We start from the raw sequence: 21,798 nt of genomic DNA, 5'->3' as shown, positions 1-21,798 counted from the left end.
ATGATTTTACTGATGGAAATGTAATTGATTTTTCATATTATTCACATCTGGTTCTCTAGACTTTACAGGAAGGAAAGCTGCCAACCTGACCCGGTCTGGCCCATTTGTGCCTGCATTGACACAGTAATATTGGTGATTACTAACTACTCTCTGTAACAGCATGCCCAGAGCAAAGGCAATTAGGGATGAGTAACATCGTCAAAATTGTAAGTGATGCTCACATCCCACGAAGGAATAAATAATAAAAAACCTAAATTTTTAAAAGATCAAACTGAAAAGACGTTGAGAAGGTGCAGTCATCTCTCCCTGACATTCAATGGCATTATCATCGCCAAGTCCCATGATCACCACTGTGAGGATTACCATTGACTCAAAGGCAGGATCATTTCAGATGACAAAGCAGGTCCAATGGAATTAAAGTCTACCTGTGCTCCTATTTCTTTTGTCTTTATGTTTGTATGTTGGTGGCCCACCTATCGAGGGGCACTGGCTGATTATTTGGATGGAAATAGTGTACAGGGACATGGGAAAGGGTAAGAGATTGGCACTGGCTGGTGATGCTTGCTTGAAGAGCTGGTACAAGAATGATGGGCCAAATGGCCTCCTGTGATTCAGTGATGGTGCTGCTGTCAGGTGGAAGTGGCTTTTTTTAAACACTGCACCCGAGTCTACATTATTTCCTGGCACACTGCAACTGTTTGACAACTTTAACAGTGAGACAAGCAAAATGATTAAAGAAATTCTAGACTAAGAGTCATCCCAAGACCGGGAGCTCAAATCCCATCTTGGACTCAGTCTGGAAATGAAACTGTGACACTCGCTTGAGAAAGAAACAATAATTTACACAAACACACAAACAAGGAGCAGGAGTAGGCCATTCGACTCTTCCACACGCTCTGCCATGCTATAAGACCGCGGCCGATCTGATTTCAACCTCAATTCTGCATTCCTGCATATCCCCGATAATCTCTCAAACCCTTGGTCATCAAGAATCTATCTCCCTGTGCCTTAAACATAATGAAAGATTCTGCATCCACTGCCTTTTGAGGAAGGGAATTCTAAAGACTCTCAACCCTCAGAGAGAAAAAAAAAGTTTCCTCATCTTTATTTTGAGGAGGGGCAACCCTTTTATTTTAAGCAATGGCTAGTTATGGATTTTCACACAAGAGGAAACATGCTTCTGATATCCATCTTGTCAAGTCCCTCAATTAGGTCACCTCTGACCTCTCTAAATTCTGAAGGATACAGGCCCAGTCTGTGTAGCCTGTAATCAACTCAATCCAGGTATTAATCTAGTAAACCTTCTCTGAACTACCTCCAATGCAGAAAGGAGACATCCTTTCACAATAACCTGGTCAAGTCCCCTCGGGATATTATAAGTTTCAAAGAAAACATGTCTGACTTTTCTATACAGGCCAGCTTCGCTACCTTTTCCTCATAAGGTAATCCACTCACTCCATGTCTTAGTCTAGCAAAACAACGCAATAACAAAGTTATGGAACAAGTACAGGCAGAAGATCCTTTATCTGAACATCCAAAAACCGAAAAGCTCCGAAATCCGAAGGTTTTTTGTGAAGATTTTTTTCTCATTTACTAGGTTGTTTGGCGTGCAAACAGTTAACCCAACTCCACACCCACTCGATGTGTGTCACTCAGATGTGACATGGGGGGGACATGACCAAGCACATTTTTAGTTAGAAGTCTGCTCCTCCAGTAAGATTTTAAAAAATTTCACCATGAAATTACCACTATTCTGAAAACTAAAAAAATTCTGAATTCCGGAAAACAGCTGGTCGTGAGCATTTTAAATAAAGGACCTTCTACCTGTATTGTAAAATGGGATTCGAACAGCTTGGTGCTCGTTTGATTGACTCAGACTCAATGGATCATTGGGCTCTTTTCTGTGCTATACATCTCTATGACTCTCATTCTAACTCTTCTATGAACTGCTTACAAAGCATTAACATCTTTCTTAATTGCAGTGACAAATATGTACATGGTACCCCACATACATACTCAACAATACCCTGTGTAACTGAAGTATAGCCTCCCTACTCTTGCATTCAATTCTCCTCACAATAAAATATAATTCTATTAGCTTCTCTGATTGCTTGCTGTACCTGCACACTAACTTTCTGCCATTCATACACAACGATACTCAGATCTCTCTGCATCTCAGAGCTCTCCAATCTCTCACCACTTAGATAATATGCTTTTTTTGTCTTTCACACATTGCATCCCACTTGCTAAATCTTTGCCCACTCACTTAACCTATCTATATCGCTTTGTAAGGTCCTTATGTTCACTTCACCACTCACTTTCCTGCCTACTGGGACAGTACTGTGCCTTTAAGAGAGATGTGTCCTGTGCTGTTGTATTGCAGAGATGTATTTCCATAGTGGTGAAGGGCTATCTGCTTCTGAAGTAGTGAATAAACCGCTTTGAGTTCCCTGAGCAGATTTTTAAAAATTAGACAAAAGAAGCCTGAGAGGGTGGAGTCAGGCTCCCACAGACCCAGGGTTTTAGTTTTGCTTTCAGTTGGGGTTTGGAGTTGGTTGTTGAAGCTGATAGATACAGCTCTCTCTCTGCTGCAGCAAAAAGCTTGAGTTCTCTCTCTACTGCTTGATTATCTTTCAGCATTCCTTTCTCCTGGACTGGAGAGAGATAACATGTGAGGAAAATCTGTTTTGCTGCATTTGCCTTTGCCCAAGGATGGGTATACAGGATTCTGCTACATTGGAAAAATTGATGATTAGTAGTTAAATAATATATATTATTTTCTTAAGTATTTCAATCGAGGTAAAGTTATGCTAATTCTTTTTTTTGCTTTAATTTTAACTGTGGTGCAAGAATAAAGTGTGCTTCGCTTAAAGCCCAGCTGTAGACCAATCAAATCATATCTGGAATTTATCGCCTTACACTTACCTTGAAATAAAATTAAAAGATAAGGACTAGACTCTCACCTTGATTTATTTTGAGGGAGTTTGGTCGAGTCCATAACATTATTTTTGTGCCATCAGCAAATTTAACCAACATGCCTTTGATATCTTTATCTGAATTATTTACATAAATTGAAAATTCGAGAAAGGCTTTCACCCTCCTTATCCACTCTGGCCCATAAGACTCCACCTTGCTAATAATGCAGTTGACCTTTAATTGCTTCTGAAGTGAACCAGGAATCCATTGGATCCTGGGGATGAGAAATAAAGCCATGTTCAGTTGCCAAGAATAGTTGTAGTGCAAAGACTCTTTGGGCAATTGATAAGATTAGCTCCCTTTCTGTTTGTGTAGAAACCGTTCAATTCATTGCCTGGATACTTGGAGCATGACTTTCAAACAGATACATGCAGTACAACTGAACCATTGCATCAACCCCAGATGCTCTGAGCAAGCGGCTCATCGAGACTCGATGTTTTACTTCCAGGCACGTCCCGTCTGTGTGAAGCAAGTTACATCAAGTTATGAAAAATTCCCTTCCCCCCAGTGCTTTGAAATCAGCATTTCCTTCACTCTGAGCGGGAGAATCTTTCAAAGGGTCAATCATCATGTCAACCCCAGCAGTTGATATAGAAGACGTTTTATAATATTGGAAATATAAATCAAACCAAGTTAATGAATTAGTATCAAAGGGTGCAACATGCAGGTAATTCCAGCGTTTGAAAGAATCCACTTAAAATATTGGTTCAGTTTGTTGACAATAAAATAGACTGACAGTCCCCGAGGCTCATAAAACTCTTCGGTCTATTAATCCTTGAGTAAATGCCTGTTCCCAATGTTGATGGATAAGCCCAGTGTTCGAATTATACATCCTTTTGGTTTTCCATAAAGCTTAGACTCCAGACGTATTTTCAATCTTAGCGGGAATGAGAAAAAAATGCCTGACATTCATGAAAGCGTTGCTGGTCTTAAGCCCGTTTCTCTCTAACACAAGTGATCTGTTGCTAACAATTTCCCATCCCTTTCCTCCATCACTATTTCCTCCAACAACACTCCCACTCCTCCAAAGTTGTCAATCATTGCACCTCTTTGTCAAACTTTAAACTATATAGTTCTTCAAGACTGTACTTAGGTAACCTGAAGCATTTTATAGCTGAGAGATTAAGCTTGAAGATAAGAGGGTGAAAATTAGTTTAGGATTATGATAGAGAGTGGCACCACCTGTGTGCGTTCAATTCCTATCCTGACTGAGGTTACCATGAAGGATTCTCCTTCTCAAGCTCTTCCTGCTCTCTCCTGAGGCGCAGCGACGCTTAGCAGAAACCAAAACCAGTTGTGTTTCTCTGGTAAGGGAGTAGGTTATGGGGATTTTACCTTTTACTTTTGCGTGTAGCCACTGTTTCAAGGTAGGAAAATACTATGGCCAATTTATGCACAGCAAGCTCCCACAAGCAGCAACACAATAATGGCCAGATTACCCATAAGTAAAAGGTGAATATTGAGCAGGACACCGGGGAGAGCTCCCTTAATATTTTCCAACGCATCTTTTACCCATGTCATGGGATCTATCAAGCTCACCCGTGAAGGGCTAGCTGTTCATATATGGATAAATGTGAGATTATTCCCTTTGGAAGCAAAAGCAAGGCGGCAGGTTACCACCTGAATGGCTGTAAATTGAGAGAGGGGAGTGTGCAGTGGGACCTGGGTGTCCTTGTGCACCAGTCGCTGAAGGTAAGCATGCAGGGGCAGCAGGCGGGAACGAAGGTAAATGGGATGTTGCCCTTCATTGTGAGATGCTTCGAGTACAAGAGCAGGGTGTGTTGTTGCAGCTATACAGGACCTTGGTGAGGCCACACTGAGAATATTGTGTGCGGATTTGGTCTCCTTTTCTGAGGAAGGATGCTCTTGCTCTCGAGGGAGTGCAGTGAAAGTTTCCCAGGCTGTTCCCAGGGATGGTGGGACTGATGTACAAGGAGAGATTGACTCAGTTAGGATTATTTTCACTGGAGTTCAGACAAGTGAGATTGGGGAATCTCATAGAGCTTTATAAAATTCTAACAGGACTAGACAGGGTAGATGCAGGGAAGATGTTCCCGATGGTGGGTGGGTCCAGAACCAGGGGCCACAGTCTGGGGATTCGGGACAGACCATTTAGGACGGAGATGAGGAGACATTTCTTCACCCAGAGAGCTGGTGAGCCTGTGGAATTCACTACCACAGGAAGGAGTTAATGATAAAACATTGAATGTATTCAAGAGGTGGTGAGATATAACACTTGGGGCAAATGGGATCAAAGGTTATGGGAAGAAAACAGGATTAGGCTACTCTACTGAGTTGGATGATCAGCCATGATCATGATGAATGGCAGAGCAGGCTCGAAGGATCGAATGGGCTCTTCCTGCTCCTATGTTCTATGTTTCTACATTTCTAAATCTGATCTTTGTCTGATTATTATTGCTTTGTTCTCTGAACATGTTGTTGATGGTTGGTTTCCCCAAAGCTTGTTTTGTCTCCTAGTCTAGCTCCATGTCAATCTCCATCATTTTGAGGTGCAAGGCTGATCTATAGAAGGCAGTTTAATATCCAAATCATCCATCCATAATACCTGACTTTCAGTGTTTCTAAAACTAGCGTCTTTCACCTCAGAGATTGGCAAATTTGCAAGTGTCAAGGTGACAATGACTACAACAACTACTTGCAATCATGTCAGGCACCCAACACAGTACAGCATCATAAGGCACATCGCAGGACAAACTAGCAAGCAACGTTTACCACTGAATCTAATAAATGTGGAAGTGTAGAAAATAGGAGCAGAAGTAGGCCATTTGGCCCTTCGAGCCTGCTCTGCCATTCAATATGATTGTGATGTGGAGGTGCCAGTGTTGGAATGGGGTGGACAAAGTCAGAAGTCACACGACACCAGGTTATAGTCCAACAGGTTTATTTGAAATCACAAGCTTTTGGAGTGCTGCTCCTTCATCAAGGTGTCATGAGACTTCTGACAATATGATCATGGTTCATCATCCAACACAGTGTCCTGTTCCTGCTTTCTCCCCAGATTCTTTGATCCCTTTATCCCTGAGAATGACATTTAACTCCTCCTTGAATGCATTCAATGTTCTGGCCTCAACCAGTTTCTGTGGGAGAGAATTCCACACGCCCTCTGAGTAAAGAAATTTCTCATCATCTCAGTCCTAAATGGCTTGCCCCTAATCCTTAGACTGTGTTCCCTGGTTCTGGACTGGCTGGTTATCAGGAACATCCTTCTTGTGTGTATTCAGTCTAGTCCTGTTAGACTTTTATAGAATTCTATGAGATTTCCCTCGTTGTTCTTCTAAACTCCAATGAACACAGTCTTAAATGATCTTCACACACCAATCCTGGCATCACACCAATCAGTCTGGCAAATGTTAGGAATTAGCGAGTTTTTGCAACAAACAAAACTAATGTAATTTACAAAATATCTTGCAAGGACTGTAACAAACACTACATTGGACCAACAGGCAGAAAACTAGCCACCAGGATACATGAACATCAACTAGCCACAAAAAGACATAATACTTTCTCACTAGTTTCCTTACATATCAATGAGGAAGGACACCACTTTGACTGGGACATCTATCCTAGCACAAGCCAAACAGAGACATGCACAAGAATTCCAAGAAGCATGGCATTCTAACCAGAACACTATCAACAAAACACATTGACTTGGATCCCATTTACCACGCCCTGAGAAAAAAGAATAGGCAATGACATTACCATAGGAAATGATGTCACCACAGGTAATGACATCACCAACCCAAGGAAACCCAAACATATAAATAGAAAGCGGGCTGCACCACCAGAGCTTCATTTGCAGGCTCACTGAAGATGTTACCTAGTATGGTGATGAGACCTCTGAAAGTGAACCTTTCAGCTCAGCGAACAAACCTACGTCCAATGTTAGGAATGCTGAGAAAGTTGATCAAAAGTTTGGTCCAACAGGGAGCTTTGAAAAGTGTCTTCCATGCTGTACATCTCTATGATTCTATGACAGAGAGAGTGAGAGATTTTCTTACACGGCTAATTGATATCTGTGCATTTTCACGTTAGCCCTACCCCTGGACTGATCATCTATGGAGCCAGAGGATTGACTGTGATTCAAAGATAGAACAAGGTATAATACAACACAAGAACAGGCCCTTTGGCCCATCAAGCCTGTGCCAACACATGACACCATTTTAAACTGAAAGCCTTTTTCATCTACATGGTCCATGTCCCTCTATCCCCTGCTTATTCATATATCTGTCAAGACTCCTCTTAAATGTTGCTCTTGAATCCATTCCACCACCTCCTCTGACAGGGCATTACACGCACTTAACACCCTCTGTGTAAAAAACTAGCCTCACATCTCCTTTAAACTTATCCCCTTTTACCTTAAACCTATGTCCCTCCAGGTTGAAAGTTTGTTTGTTAAGCTGGTAGGTTTGTTCTTGGGCGTTTCATCACAATGCTAGGTAACATCAACAGTGATCCTCCAGTGAAACACTGGTGTTCTGCCCTGCTTTCTATTTCTGTGTCTTAGTCTCTTAAGGTGGGTGATATCATTTCCTCAGAGGTTGGTAAATGGGGTCCAAATCAGTGTGTTTATTGATGGCGTTCCAGTTTGAATGCCAGGCTGCTAGGAATTCCTGTGCATGTCTGTTTAGCCTGTCCTAGGATGGACGTGTTGTCCCAGTTGAAGCAGTGTCCTTCTTCGTCTGTATATAAGGATACTTGTGGTAGCTGGGTCATGTCTTTTTGTGCCTAGTTGGTGTTTGTGCATCCTGGTGGCTAGTTTTCTGCCTGGCTGTCTGATGTAGTGTTTGTTACAGTCCTTGTATGGTATTTTGTAAATGACATTCGTTTTGCTGGTTATTGGTATAGGGTCTTGTAAGTTCATCAGTAGCTGTTTCAGTGTGTTGATGGGTTTGTGGGCTACCATGGTGCCAAGGGTTGGAATACTCTGGTAGTCATCTCCGAGATGTCTTTGATCTATGGTAATGTGGCTCGGGTTTCTGAGTGTGTTGTGTCTACTTGTTTGGGATTTGTTGTTTAAGAATCAGCGGACTGTGTTTATCTTCTTCTTCTTGAATATGCTGGACGGGTATTCTTCTGCTGTGATGTCCCCTGATAATTGACATTTCTAATCTGGGAAAAGGACTCTGACTATTCACTCTATTCATGCCTTTCATAATTTTGTCAACTTCTATCAGGTGGTCCCTCATCCTCTGATCCTCCATACTAGGCTACATCCTGGTAAACCATTTCTGCACCCTCTCCAAAGCATCTACATCCTGCTAGTAATATGGTGACCAGAACTGTACGCAATATTCCATATGTGGCCGAACTCGAGTTTAATGCAGTTTTTATCCCATTCTCTGGACAGCAGAGACATAAATCTCCTGGCAGAGAATACCCACAACTGGATGCCTGATTGTGACCAATCTTCTGGACTGGTATGGAAAGTTGCCTTTCTCTTCCTGTGTAGGACCCCCGGCTGACATGGACTTTACTGAAGACTGATACCCTAAGACTTTAATACAGAGCTGCCCGCTTGTAACATATGCCATGCATTTGTAGCTGGCATGTGGTGTGGGTAGGAAATTGACGTAGAAACTGCCTCATAGCAAGAGAGAGCATTGAGTACAGGAGTTTGGAGGTCATGTTGCGGCTGTACAGGACATTGGTGAGGCCACTGCTGGAATATTGCGTGCAATTCTGGTCTCCTTCCTATCGGAAAGGTGTTGTGAAACTTGAAAGGGTTCAGAAAAGATTCACAGGGGTGTTGCCAGGGTTGGAGGATTTGAGCTATCGGGAGAGGTTGAATAGGCTGGGGCTGTTTTCCCTGGAGCGTCGGAAGCTGAGGGGTGACCTTATAGAGGTTTATAAAATCATGAGGAGCATGGATAGGATAAATAGACAAGGTCTTTTCCCTGGCGTGGGGGAATCCAGAACTAGAGGGCATAGGTTTAGGGTGAGAGGGGAAAGATATAAAAGAGACTTAAGCGGCAACTTTTTCATGCAGAGAGTGGTACGTGTATGGAATGAGCTGCCAGAGGAAGTGGTGGAGGCTGGTACAATTGCAACATTTAAGAGTCATTTGAATGGGTATATGAATAGGAAGGGTTTGGAGCCAGGTGCTGGCAGGTGGGACTAGATTGGGTTGGGATATCTAGTCAGCATGGATAGGTTGGACCGAAGGGTCTGTTTCCATGCTGTACATCTCTATGACTCTATGACTGAGGAATTGTTCAGCAACAAGGCACGGCATGGATGCCAAGAGGTTCTGGGTGAGCAAGCATGTAGCCCTGAGATGCAGCCTGGTCCGTCCTGTGAGCTGGGTGCATGACCCTATGCTCAAAGTCTCCCAGCCTTTCAATGTCAGTGCGCCATTGCAATGCGGGTCTGTGCTTCCTGTGAGTGGACTGGGAGAGGTGCCCATGGTTGGTAAATCATATGCCAATGTCCGTGGACGGAGGGTAGTTGTGATGAAATATCCTGAGATGCTGTGTGGTGCTGAGCAGCTTGGAGGTACCTGAGTCCCAATGGGGAGCTGAATATGTCAGGTAACCTCTCCAACAGCCATATCAAGAATTCTCAACATCTCGTTTGCTCGATAGACTAGATATGATGGGAAGCTGTGTACGGATGAACTGAGCAGAACTTTTAATGAAAATCCAAAAGAATTGTGGATACTGGAAATCTGAAAGGAAGACTGAAATTGCTAGACTAGCAATTTTTTCCCGGGTACAACAGAGTGTTACAAGGGGACATAAATTTAAGGTGAAGGGTGGAAGGTATAGGGGAGATGTCAGGGGTGGGTTCTTTACCCAGAGAGTGGTGGGGGCATGGAATGCGCTGCCCGTGGGAGTGGTAGAGTCAGAATCATTGGCGACCTTTAAGCGGCATTTGGATGGGTACATGGATGGGTGCTTAATCTATGTTAGAAGTTCGGCACAACATCGTGGGCCGAAGGGCCTGTTCTGTGCTGTATTGTTCTATGTTCTATGTTCTAAGCTCAGCAGGTCTGGCAACATCAGTGGAGAAAAACCAGAGTTAATGTTTCGGGTTCAGTGACCCTTCTTCAGAGCTTCTTCAGGTTTCTGAGGAAGGGTCACCAGACCCAAAATGTTAATGCTGATTTCTTTCCACAGATGCTGAGCTTTTCCAGTGATTCCTGTTTTAGTTTGTGCATTTAATGACGTATTTAACAAGGAGCAACTGTCCCCTAATTGGCAACCTGCCACTTCATCGTGAAGAAGAAATGGCAGGAAGTGCTCTGGACATTGAAGTGCCTGTCACTAGGTTTCTGCCACAAATCTCACCATGACACTGTGTTGTTCAGGTCCCTGTAAGATTTGGCCTGCAATCTTAAATTTAATGCACACTGATCATTTGTATATACTTAAATTTTTGCATTGAGTTTGTCGTTGATTATACCCTATTTTGCATAAGTTCTGTCTCCTCATACATAATCAAACATATGCTAATTTAAACATCATTGCCCACATAATCAGGTCAAGGCAAGCAGCTGTCCAGCTCTCATTTCGGGAGAGATCTCTTTGGTGGTTTCAGGGTCTTTAATAAACATTAGATTGTCTGTGAGCTGCAGCACGGCCACTAATTCATTCATAGGAACAGATGCAAGTGATTTCTCTCTTTTTGAAGTTGAAGAACACTCCTTTGATAACTAGGCAAGATTATCAGATGCGTAGCCAAGTCAGCCAGATGTAGCAGATTCTTGGCTGAGGGAGAGGATCTCGGCCAAAGTCATGGTCAGAAAGCACATGTATTTATGTTATGCTGTTCAATACCTCTGTTTATTCACTCACAGGACATGGTGTCGTTGGCTGGGTCCACCATTGATTGCCTGTCCCCAGTTGCCCCTTGATGGTGAGCTGCCTTCTTGAACCGCTGCAGTCCACGCACTGTAGATGGGCCCATGATGCCCTGAGGAAGGGGATTCCAGGATTTTGACCCAGCAACACTGAAGAAACGACGGTATATTTCCAAGTAATAGGAAATTGCTACATTTCTCTATCCCAGGGAGGAGGCTCAGGGCCCTGCTCCTTACCCCCCTTACCCATCCCTGGATGATTTGTGGCCAATGTTGACCCATGTTTAGGAGATACCGATTAAACCTCAGCTAAAGTATAGCGTATGGTTATGGGCACCACTTGGTCATAAAGTTGTGACTGCTTTGGTGAGAGTAGTATCCCTACAGTGTGGAATTGGCCCAAAAGTCCACATCGACCCTCCGAAGAGTAACCCACCCAGACCCATTCCCCACCATACTACTCTACATTTACCCCGACTAATGCACCTATCCTACAGATCCCTGAACACTATGGGGAAATTTAGTACAGCCAATTCACCTAACCTGTACATTTTTGGACTGTGGGAGGAAACCGGAGCACCTGAAGGAAGCCCACGCCAATTCACGCAGAATATGCAAACTCCACACAGACAGTTGCCCGAGGCTAGAGGCAACAGTGCTAACCACTGAGCCACTGTGAGTAAAGAAGCGATTCATCAGAATGGTTGCAGGAATGAGAAGCTTGAGCTATGAGAACAGCTTCAGGGGGCGAAGTTATACCGGTTTTCATTGGAAAGGAAAAGGCTGAGGGGAGATGTGAGACAAGTTTTCAAAATCATGAGACACCTGAGTAGATAGGGAAAAGCTATTCTCTCTCAGAGGTGGGCCAAGAACCAGAGTGGTAAAAACAATGACTGCAGATGCTGGAAACCAGATTCTGGATTAGTGGTGCTGGAGGAGCACAGCAGTTCAGGCAGCATCCAAGGAGTAATGAAATTGACGTTTTGGGCAAAAGCCCTTCATCAGGAATAAAGGCAGAGAGCCTGAAGCATGGAGGGATAAGCTAGAGGAGGGTGGGGGTGGGGAGAAAGTAGCATAGAGTACAATTGGTGAGTGGGGGAAGGGATGAAGGTGATAGGTCAGGGAGTAGAGGGTGGAGTGGATGGGTGGAAAAGGAGATAGGCAGGTAGGACAAGTCCAGACAAGTCATGGGGACAGTGCTGAGCTGGAAGTTTGCAACTAGGCTGAGGTGGGGGAAGGGGAAATGAGGAAACTGTTGACGTTCACATTGATGCCCTGGGATTGAAGTGTTCCGAGGCGGAAGATGAGGCGTTCTTCCTCCAGGCGTCTGGTGGTGAGGGAGCGGTGGTGAAGGAGGCCCAGGACCTTCATGTCCTCGTCAGAGTGGGAGGGGAAGTTGAAGTCTTGGGCCACAGGGTGGTGTGGTTGATTGGTGTGAGTGTCCCGGAGATGTTCCCTAAAGCGCTCTGCTAGGAGGCGCCCAGTCTCCCCAATGTGGAGGAGACCGCATCGGGAGCAATGGATACAATAAATAATGTGCAGGTAAAACTTTGATGGATGTGGAAGGCTCCTTTAGGGCCTTGGATAGAGGTGAGGGAGGAGGTGTAGGCGCAGGTTTTACAGTTCCTGCGGTGGCAGGGGAAGGTGCCAGGATGGGAGGGTGGGTTGTTGGGGGGCGCACAGCGTGGACAAGTGCAAAGTGTTTGGTCAAATAGTGAAATGCAGGATGAGAACACTTTTATCTCACATTGAGTAGTGAGCATCTGGAATATATTGCTTGGAAATGGGGTGGAGGCAGGTTTGATGGAAGCATTAAGGGGGCATTAGATGTGGGTGAATTAGCTGAGTTGGCTTGGCAGCTGGATTGTAAGGTAAAGTGATGCTGACGATGTAGCTTCAATTCCCTCACCAGTTGAGGTTTCCATGAAGAACATTCCTCCTCAGCCTTTCCCCTTGCCTGTGGTTGATGACCTTCAGGTTATACAATTACCAGCTGTCTGGGACTACAGCAGCTTCATTAAAACAGGTACAGTGTTACAGGGAAAAGACAGATCAATGGCACGAAGTTAAAATGTTCAGACAGCTAGTGTTGACACGATGAGCTGAATGGCTTCCTGCAATCATTCTGATTCAGTTCAAGATTTTTCCAGGTATCTCTTGTTATTGATCACACGGTATACTCCAGTTCTTCAAATTCCCCAGTCACTGGCTCGGTGAAACTGCTGTTCAGCAATGATAGTGTATTCCCTTTGGTACAAACTTACAAGTTTTTCATTCTTGGGCTCAGTACCTTTTGTCTCATTCCTTAGAGGAAGGAAATCCATCATCCTGAACTGACCTCTCTGTCTCTTTTTAAAATTTGTTCATAATGAAGTGGGCTTTTCTGACTGGCCTTGTATCTATTGCCTACCCCTTATTGTCCTTTGACAGAATGGCTTCCTAAACCATTTCAGCAGGTAGCTAAAAGCAATCACATTGCTGTGGGTCAGGAGTCACATGTAGGCCAGACCAGGGAAGAACAGCAGATTTCCTTCCCAAAAGCATATGTGCGATCCAGATGGGCTTTTATAAAGTTACGTACCATTAACTTCCAGATTTTATTCAATTCAAACTTCACTGATGACCTTGGTGGGGATTTGAATCTACCTCCTCAGGACATGAGGGACACTGAATTACAGGATTAGTGGTGCTGGAAGAGCACAGCAGTTCAGGCAGCATCCAACGAGCAGCGAAATCGACGTTTCGGGCAACTCCACCCTCTCCTCCTTGACCTATCACCTTCATCCCCTCCCTCACTCACCCATTGTACTCTATGCTACTCTCTCCCCACCCCCACCCTCCTCTAGCTTATCTCTCCATGCTTCAGGGTCACTGCCTTTATTCCTGATGAAGGGCTTTTGCCCGAAACGTCGATTTCGCTGTTCGTTGGATGCTGCCTGAACTGCTGTGCTCTTCCAGCACCACTAATCCAGTATTTGGTTTTCAGCATCTGCAGTCATTGTTTTTACACTGAATTACAGGTCTAGTGACATTATCACTATACCACACCTTTCCCAACATATACTTTGAGTCTCACAGCTATGTCGTTAATTCTTAATGGTCTCCTACAATTGACAAGTCACTCAATTCATGGACAATTTGGCATTGGCAACAAGGGTCCCGAGAAAGAATATATTGAAAACAAAATTCAGTTTCTCTCAGGTAGCGAGAGCAAAAGTACCCAAGGTTTCTGCTGTCAGTGCTGTGTAGCTGGAAGTGCTCATTTGCAGATGGTAAGCTGGAGTTCAGTTCGACAAAATGCCCTTCATGGTCGAACTGCCTGCCAACGCTCACTATTAACTTTCACCTGTGAGGTAACTGGGTACAGAAAGGAGCAGATCTTGTGGAAATTGAAGCTGATGAATAGCAAGGGAGCACAGGGAAGGAACAAAGAAGGTTGGTGAGGTCGAATAGTTAAAGCATGTTTTTAATAAAGGCCATGCATATGTCTTTCATATTGTAACAGTAAAGATCCATTCATTCTGGTACCAAAAAAACAAAGATGGCCTCTATAGGTCGAAAACATGGCTGGAAAATGGCCAGCAGCCAAATAGCAATGGGAAATGTCAAACTTGATTTTTGTATTTTTACGTATAGCTTACAGTCTCTTAATAATTAGTTTTTTCCGTCAACCTCAATAAAATTATAGCAATACATTTATCAACAGGGAACATAAAGCCAGTGCTATATTGACACAGCTTATCCCTCCAGGTTGGTTTCAATTGATAATAAAATGCAAGAATCTGGTTTAGTAAAGCATTCGAGTGTTTATTGTTCCCTTCGTTTCTTGCCAAAATAAACATAACTCAAATACATGAATCCATAAGGTACTGTTTATGGGTGACATTACAAAGATAGCCACAATATAGCGATATTGTGAACAGCATGTGTAACAATTATGTGGCTTTAATGATTAATTAACTGCTATCATGAAAGCAGTGAACCATTATGGAATCGTCAAAATAACATCTGTCAAAATCCGAACAGTTATCTTTTTATTTCATTCCCTTGAGCTGCCGATGATATCCAATTTCTTTCCACTTGGAGTGACTGTATCAATGCACCATGGTATAGGGCTGTAGCCATGAAGCCAAGTGAGTGAGACCAGGAGAGAGGGTGGACTGGCAACACCTCTTGTATCCTTCCCTGCCATCACCAGCACACTGTGGCTGCAGCATGTCCCACTGACAGATGGAGAGCTCAGGGACTTGTCCTTTCACCTTGGACTTGGCAGGTTGTGGATTCAAAGCCCCCAGCAGGGAGCTGGGGACAAATTCCAAGCTGAAGCTCCCAGCGTAACATTGGGGGATTGCTGCAATACTGGATGTGCTGTCTTTTGGATGAGACCTTAATCCATGGCCTTTCAACAAAGTTCCCATGACATTATTCTGAAGAAGAGTATAGCAATTTTACCAGTTATTTGTCCAATATTCATTGCCCCTTTTTAACATTAATTATTCACAGTATGAGGGTGTCGTTGGCCAAGCCAGCATTTATTAGCCATACCTAATTGCCCAGAGAGGTGTTAAGATCAACACATTGCTGTGGGTCTGGACTCATGTGTAGGCCAGACCAGGTAAAGATGGCAGTTTCATTCCCTAAAGGACATTAGTGAACCAGCTGGGATTTTCCAACAATCTGCCATGGTGGGATCCAACCCCAGGTCCCCAGATCATTACCTGGATTTTGGATTAACGGTCCAGTGATAATGCCACTAGGTCATTGCCTCCCCTGTTGTTAAAGCAGAAGCTCTGAACCTTATCAATTTGATGTTGTCGGTGTTTGCTGTACACAAATTGACTTCCATATTTTCTTACAATACCACAGCTACACTTCTTTGAAGAAATAAATTATTGCCTGCAAACTCTTCGGGAAGTCCGAAGATCATTGCTTTACGAAAATGAATTTTTTCCTTTTCTCTTTAGATGTACAACATTGAGTCCCCAGATTATTGCCAAAAATGACTTTTAAACAGCAACTCTTAGAAAGAATGATCAATAAAAAATCCACATTCATGACACCTGCCACTCAGGACCCTCTCAGCTGGTGTACAGAGAGAGAGAGAGAGACAAAAAAAAATCACGTCTCTGTTAGCAACACCGAGAATAAAATCAAACATTAAGGAAGTCTTCTCCTGTGGACTGCCCTGTCATACCACCAGGTGTGAGGCATTTTTAACACAGTGTATTTTGATTGAGGGGTATGGAGATTGTGAGCTCAGCTGATAGACCGTGACAAGGTGCAGGAGTCTGGGCTGTGCTCTCGAGTAGGTCCAAGCCTGGCTCTGGAGTTGCTGTAAAGATCTACAAAACTCACGTTTAACTGTGTTCTACTTTCAATGAAATTTGTGGCTGAGACAATAACACAAGAACTAGGAGCAGTAGTAGGCCATTCAGCCCATCGAGCCTGATTCGCCATTCAGTACAATCATAGCTGATCTCATTCTGACCTCACGTCCATGCTACTTACAATGATTCACAACCCTTTGAGAGAAGGAATTCCTCCTCATCTGTTTTAAATCTGCCACCCCTTGCTCTAAAACTACAATCTCTCATTCTAGGTTGTGTTATGGACCAGACCAGACCCCCTCAATATATTTTCAAGAAGGTAGCCTGGACCCTAACTTTTTGCTATTTTAAAGGTGGATGTGAGATGACATGTTCCAGCTGTGATGTGACTGATGAAACTACTTGACAAAAAGCGAAACACAATTTATTTAAACATTATAGTTAAAATACAAACAAAAGAAAGAGGAATTTAGAATAACATAACCACTGGAAAACTTAGGAGGAGGTGAGGACTGCAGATGCTGGAGATCAGAGTCAAAAAGTGTGGTGCTGGAAAAGCACAGCTGGTCAGGCAGCATCTGAGAAGCAGGAGAGTCAATGATTCGAGCATAAGCCCTTTATCAGGAATGTTTCAGCTCAGCTCTGATCTCCAGCATCTGCAGTCCTCACTTTCGCCAATCGTCTAACCAAAGTAACAAGTCAATAAGGTCATAGCCTTAAATCCATGTGCTCACCTACCTCACCCATGAACACTCATAATAACCTTTGTCACTAAGAAGCCATCAAAATATACCTTTAAAATATTCAATGATTCCACCTCCACCACTCTTAGGAAGACAGTTTCAAAGACTTGCCACCCTCTGAGAGAAAGGAATTCCCATTTCCATGTTAAATGGGCATTCTTTTTAAATCCTTGAACTGTGTCCCCTAGTTCCAGTTTCTAAAGGCTTGCAAAGCTGCTGAAGTCAAGAGGATGTCACGTGTTCAAGTAAAAGTCAAAGCATCTTTTGCTTCGCCAGACATCAGACTGGTTTTTCCACATGCCAGCAAAACCATTGGATTATCATAGAAGCCCACACTTTGAGGATACTGGAAATCTGAAGCAAAAAGAAGTTGTTGGAGAAACCTGCAGGTCTTGCAGCATCTGTGGAGAGAGAAGATTCAGACTGAATTGAAATGTTAAACACTAAACATTAACACTGTTTCTCTCTCCACAGGTGTTACAGTGTTAATATTTCCAGTTTAACATATCGAGTCCAGTGTGACCTGCTGAGTTCCTCCAATATTAGCTGTTTTTATTTTGAGGAAAATGTGTACCTCAACAAGGATCTCAAATACCATAAAGTTGGGCTAAAACAACAAACATCCTTACTTCAAAACTGTGTTTGATTTTGTGCAAAATACATCTCTCTCTTCATAAATCTTTATATTTCAATAATTTTCTAAGAAATGAAGCTGAGGGCGGGGGAGCACAAAGAACATGGAGTCACAGTGTCGGTTCTGTAGATATTATTAAACGCAACATCAGAGATTTAGCTAATTTAAATGATGTATAGTTTACTGAAAGCTCCAAGACACTGACACAACCTGGCATTGATTGATGCTTTCTAGATTTATATTCTTTTGAAATATGGAGAAACTAACTGCACTTGAAGTTATATTGCTTTATACGCTTTATGAGAGAAACTCTTGTCTTTAGTTTACCAAGCAACCATTTAGAAAAAAATCAGTAATTTGAGGGACGCTGATTGTTTCATTATCTTGAAGATCCTGGAAAGTGTGACGAAGATAAGAAATATTAGAAAGGTGGACAAGTAATCTCAAGGCAAGCTAGCACCCATGGGTTTTAAACAATGATGTTGGGCCAATAATTAATAGGCACTAGACTATTTGTGGTCCCTTGAGGTAGGTCTACCATTTATACAGTCATTGAGTTATTTGGTATGGAAACAGACCCTTCAGTTCAACCTGTCCATGCCGACCAGACATCCCAAAATGACTAGTCCCATTTGCCAGCATTTGGCCCATATCTCTCTAAACTTTTCTTCTTCAGATACGCATCTATATGCCTTCTAAATGTTGTAACTGTAGCAACCATACGTGGGCAACATGATGGCTCAGTGATTAGCACCACTGCCTCACAGTGCCAGGGGCCCAGGCTCAATTCCGACCTGTGCGGGTTTCCTCCCACAATCCAAAGACCTGCAGGTCAGGTGAGTTGGCCGTATTAAATTGCCCATAGTGTTATGTGCATTAGTCAGGCTTAAATATAGGGTAGGGGAATGTATCTGGGTGGGTTACTCTTCGGAGAGTTAGTGTGGACTTGTTGGGCCAAATGACCCATTTCCACACTGTAGGGAATTCCATCACCTCCTCTGGCAGCTCATTCCATACATGCACCACCCTCCACATGAAGTAGTTACCTGCCAAGTCATTTTTAAGCCTTTCACCTTAAACCTAAGGCCTTGACATTTGGACTGGCCTACCCGAGGAAAAGGATCTCACCTATTTATCCTATCCATGTCCCTCATGATTTTAGGAACCTCTATAAGGTCACCCTTTAGCCTCCGATTCTCCAGGGAAAAAAATCCCTAGCTGAGAAACAGGAAAGGAGAGGTCACCCTGTTGGGAGTTTTCTATAGGCCTCCAAATAGTTTAAGAGATATAGAAGAAAATATAGCAAAGATAATTATAGATAAGAGCAAGAATAACAGGGTAGTTGTTATGGGGGCCTTTAACTTTCCAAATATTGACTGGAAATACAATAGTTCGAGTACTTTAGATGGGTCAGTTTTTGTTCAATGTGTGCAGGAGGCTTTCTTGACACAGTATGTAGACAGGTCAACAAGGGTCGAGGCCACATTGGATTTGGCACTGGATAATGAACCAGGCCAGGTATTAGATTTGGAGGTAGGTGAGCACTTTGGTGATAGTGACCACAATTCAGTACGGTTTACTTGAGTGGTGGAAATGGATAGATATTTAACCCAGGGCAAGAGTTATTGTTGAGGGAAAGGTAATTATGATGTGATTAGGCAAGATTTAGAATGCGTAGGATATAGAAGGAAACTGCAGGGATGGGCACAATTGAAATGTGGAGCTTATTCAAGGAACAGCTTCTGCGGGTCCTTGATAAGTATGTACCTGTCTGGCAGGGAGGAAGTGATTGAGCAAGGGAGCAGTGGTGCACTAAAGAAATTGAATCTCTTGTCAAGAGGAAGAAGAAGGCTTATGTTAGGATGAGACAAGAAGGCCCAGGTAAAGTGCTAGAGAATTACAAGTTAGCCAGGAAAGACCGAAGGACAGAGTTAAGAACAGCCTGGAGGGGTCATGAGAAGTCATTGGCAGCTGGAATCAAGGAAAACCCTAAATCTTTCCATAGGAGATCAGGAATAAAAGATTGACGAGAGAAGGATTAGGGCGAGTCAGGGATATTAGTGGGAAGTTGTGCATGGAATCTGAGGACAAAATTGTGATGGAAAAGGACAGACCAGACTGAAAAGTTGAAGTTCTAAATTGGAGTTCTAATCTTGATGGTATTAGGCAAGAACTTTCAAAAGCTGATTGGGTGCAGATGTTCGCAGATAAAGGGATGGCTGGAAAATGGGAAGACTTCAGAAATGAGATAATGAGAGTCCAGAGAAAGTATATTCCTGTCAGGGTGAAAGGAAAGGCTGGTAGGTATAGGGAATGCTGGATGACTAAAGAAATTGAGGGTTTGGTTAAGAAAAAGAAGGAAGCATATGTCAGGCATAGACAGGATAGATCGAGTGAATCCTTAGAAGAATATAAAGGAAATAGGAGTATACTTAAGAGGGAAATCAGGAGGGCAAAAAGGGGACATGAGATAGCTTTGGCAAATAGGGTTAAGGAGAATCCAAAGGGTTTTACAAATATATTAAGGGCAAAAGGGTAATTAGGGAGTGAATAGGGCCCCTCAAAGATCAGCAAGGCGGCCTTTGTGTGGAACTGGAAGAAGTAGGGGAGATACTAAACCAGTATTTTGCATAAGTGTTTACTGTGGAAAAAGACATGGAAGATATAGAATGTGGGGAAATAGATTAGATTCCCTACAGTGTAGAAACAGGCCCTTTGACCCAACAAGTCCACACCGACCCTCTGAAGAGCACCCCACCCAGACCCATTTCCTTCTGACCAATGCACCTAACACAATGGACAATTTAGCATGGCCAATTCACCTGACCTGCACATCTTTGGACTGAGGGAGGAAACCAGAATTCCCGAAGGAAACCCACACAGCCACGGTGAGAACGTGCAAACTCCACACAGACAGTCACCCAAGGCTGGAATTGAACCTGGGACCCTGGTGCTGTGAGGCAGCAGTGCTAACCACTGAGCCACCATGCTACCCCCAGCATCTTGTAAAATGTCCACATTACAGAGGAGGAAGTGCTGGATGTCTTGAAATGCATAAGGTGGATAAATCCCCAGGACCTGACCAGGTGTACCCGAGAACTCTGTGGGAAGCTAGAGAAGTGATTGCTGGGCCTCTTGCTGAGATATTTGTATCATCAATAGTCACAGGTGAGGTGCCAGAAGACTGGAGGTTGGTAAATGTGGTGCCACTGTTTAAGAAGGGTGGTAAAGACAAGCCAGGAACCGGTGAGCCTGACGTCGGTAGTGGGCAACTTGTTGGAGGGAATCCTGAGGGACAGGATTTACATGTATTTGGAAAGGTAAGGACTGATTAGGGATAGTCAACATGGCTTTGTGCATGAGAGATCCTTGAAAATAGAGTCACAGGTAGATAGGATCATGAAGAAGGCATTTGGTATGCTTTTTTTTATTGGTCAGAACACTGAGTATAGAAGTTTGGAGGTCATGTTGCGGCTGTGCAGGATGTTGGTTGGTTAGGTCATTTTGAAATATTGCGTGCAATTCTGGTCTCCTTCCTATCAGAAGAATGTTGTGAAACTTGAAAAGGTTCAGAATAGATTTACAAGGATGTTGCCAGGGTTTGAGGATTTGAGCGCTCAGGAGAAGCTGAACAGGCTGGGGCTGTTTTCCGTGGAGCGTCAGAGGCTGAGGGATGATGTTAAAGAAGTTTATAAAATCATGTGGGGCATGGATAGGGTAAATAGACTCCCTGGGGTGGGGAATTCCAGAACCAGAGGGCATAGGTTTAGGGTGAGAGGGGAAAGATATAAAAGAGACCTAAGGGGCAACTTTTTCACACAGAGTGTGGTGTGTGTGTGGAATGAGCTGCCAGAGGAAGTGGTGGAGGCTGGTACAATTGCAACATTTAAAAGACATCTGGATGGGTATATGAATAGGAAGGGTTTGGAGGGATATGGGCCAAGTGCTAGCTAATAGGACTAGATTAGGTTGGGATATTTGGTAGTCACGGATAAGTTGGACTGAAGGGTCTGCTTCCATGCTGTGCATCTCTATGTTTCCATGACTCTAGATACGGGAAACATTAAATGAATATTTTTCATCAGTATTCACACTGGAAAAAGACAATGTTGTTGATGATAATACTGAGAAACAGGCTACTAGACTAGATAGGATTGAGGTTTGCAAGGAGGAGGTGTTGGCATTTCTGGAGAGTGCGAAAATAGGTAAGTCCCCTGTGCCTGATGGGATTTATCCTAGGACTCTCTGGGAAACCAGGGAGGAGATTGCTGAGCCTTTGGCTTTGATCTTTATATCATC

This window comes from Chiloscyllium punctatum, chromosome 7 (assembly GCF_047496795.1).
Source record: "Chiloscyllium punctatum isolate Juve2018m chromosome 7, sChiPun1.3, whole genome shotgun sequence".
NCBI lineage: Eukaryota > Metazoa > Chordata > Chondrichthyes > Orectolobiformes > Hemiscylliidae > Chiloscyllium > Chiloscyllium punctatum.
Note: the sequence above shows the minus strand (reverse complement) of the source record.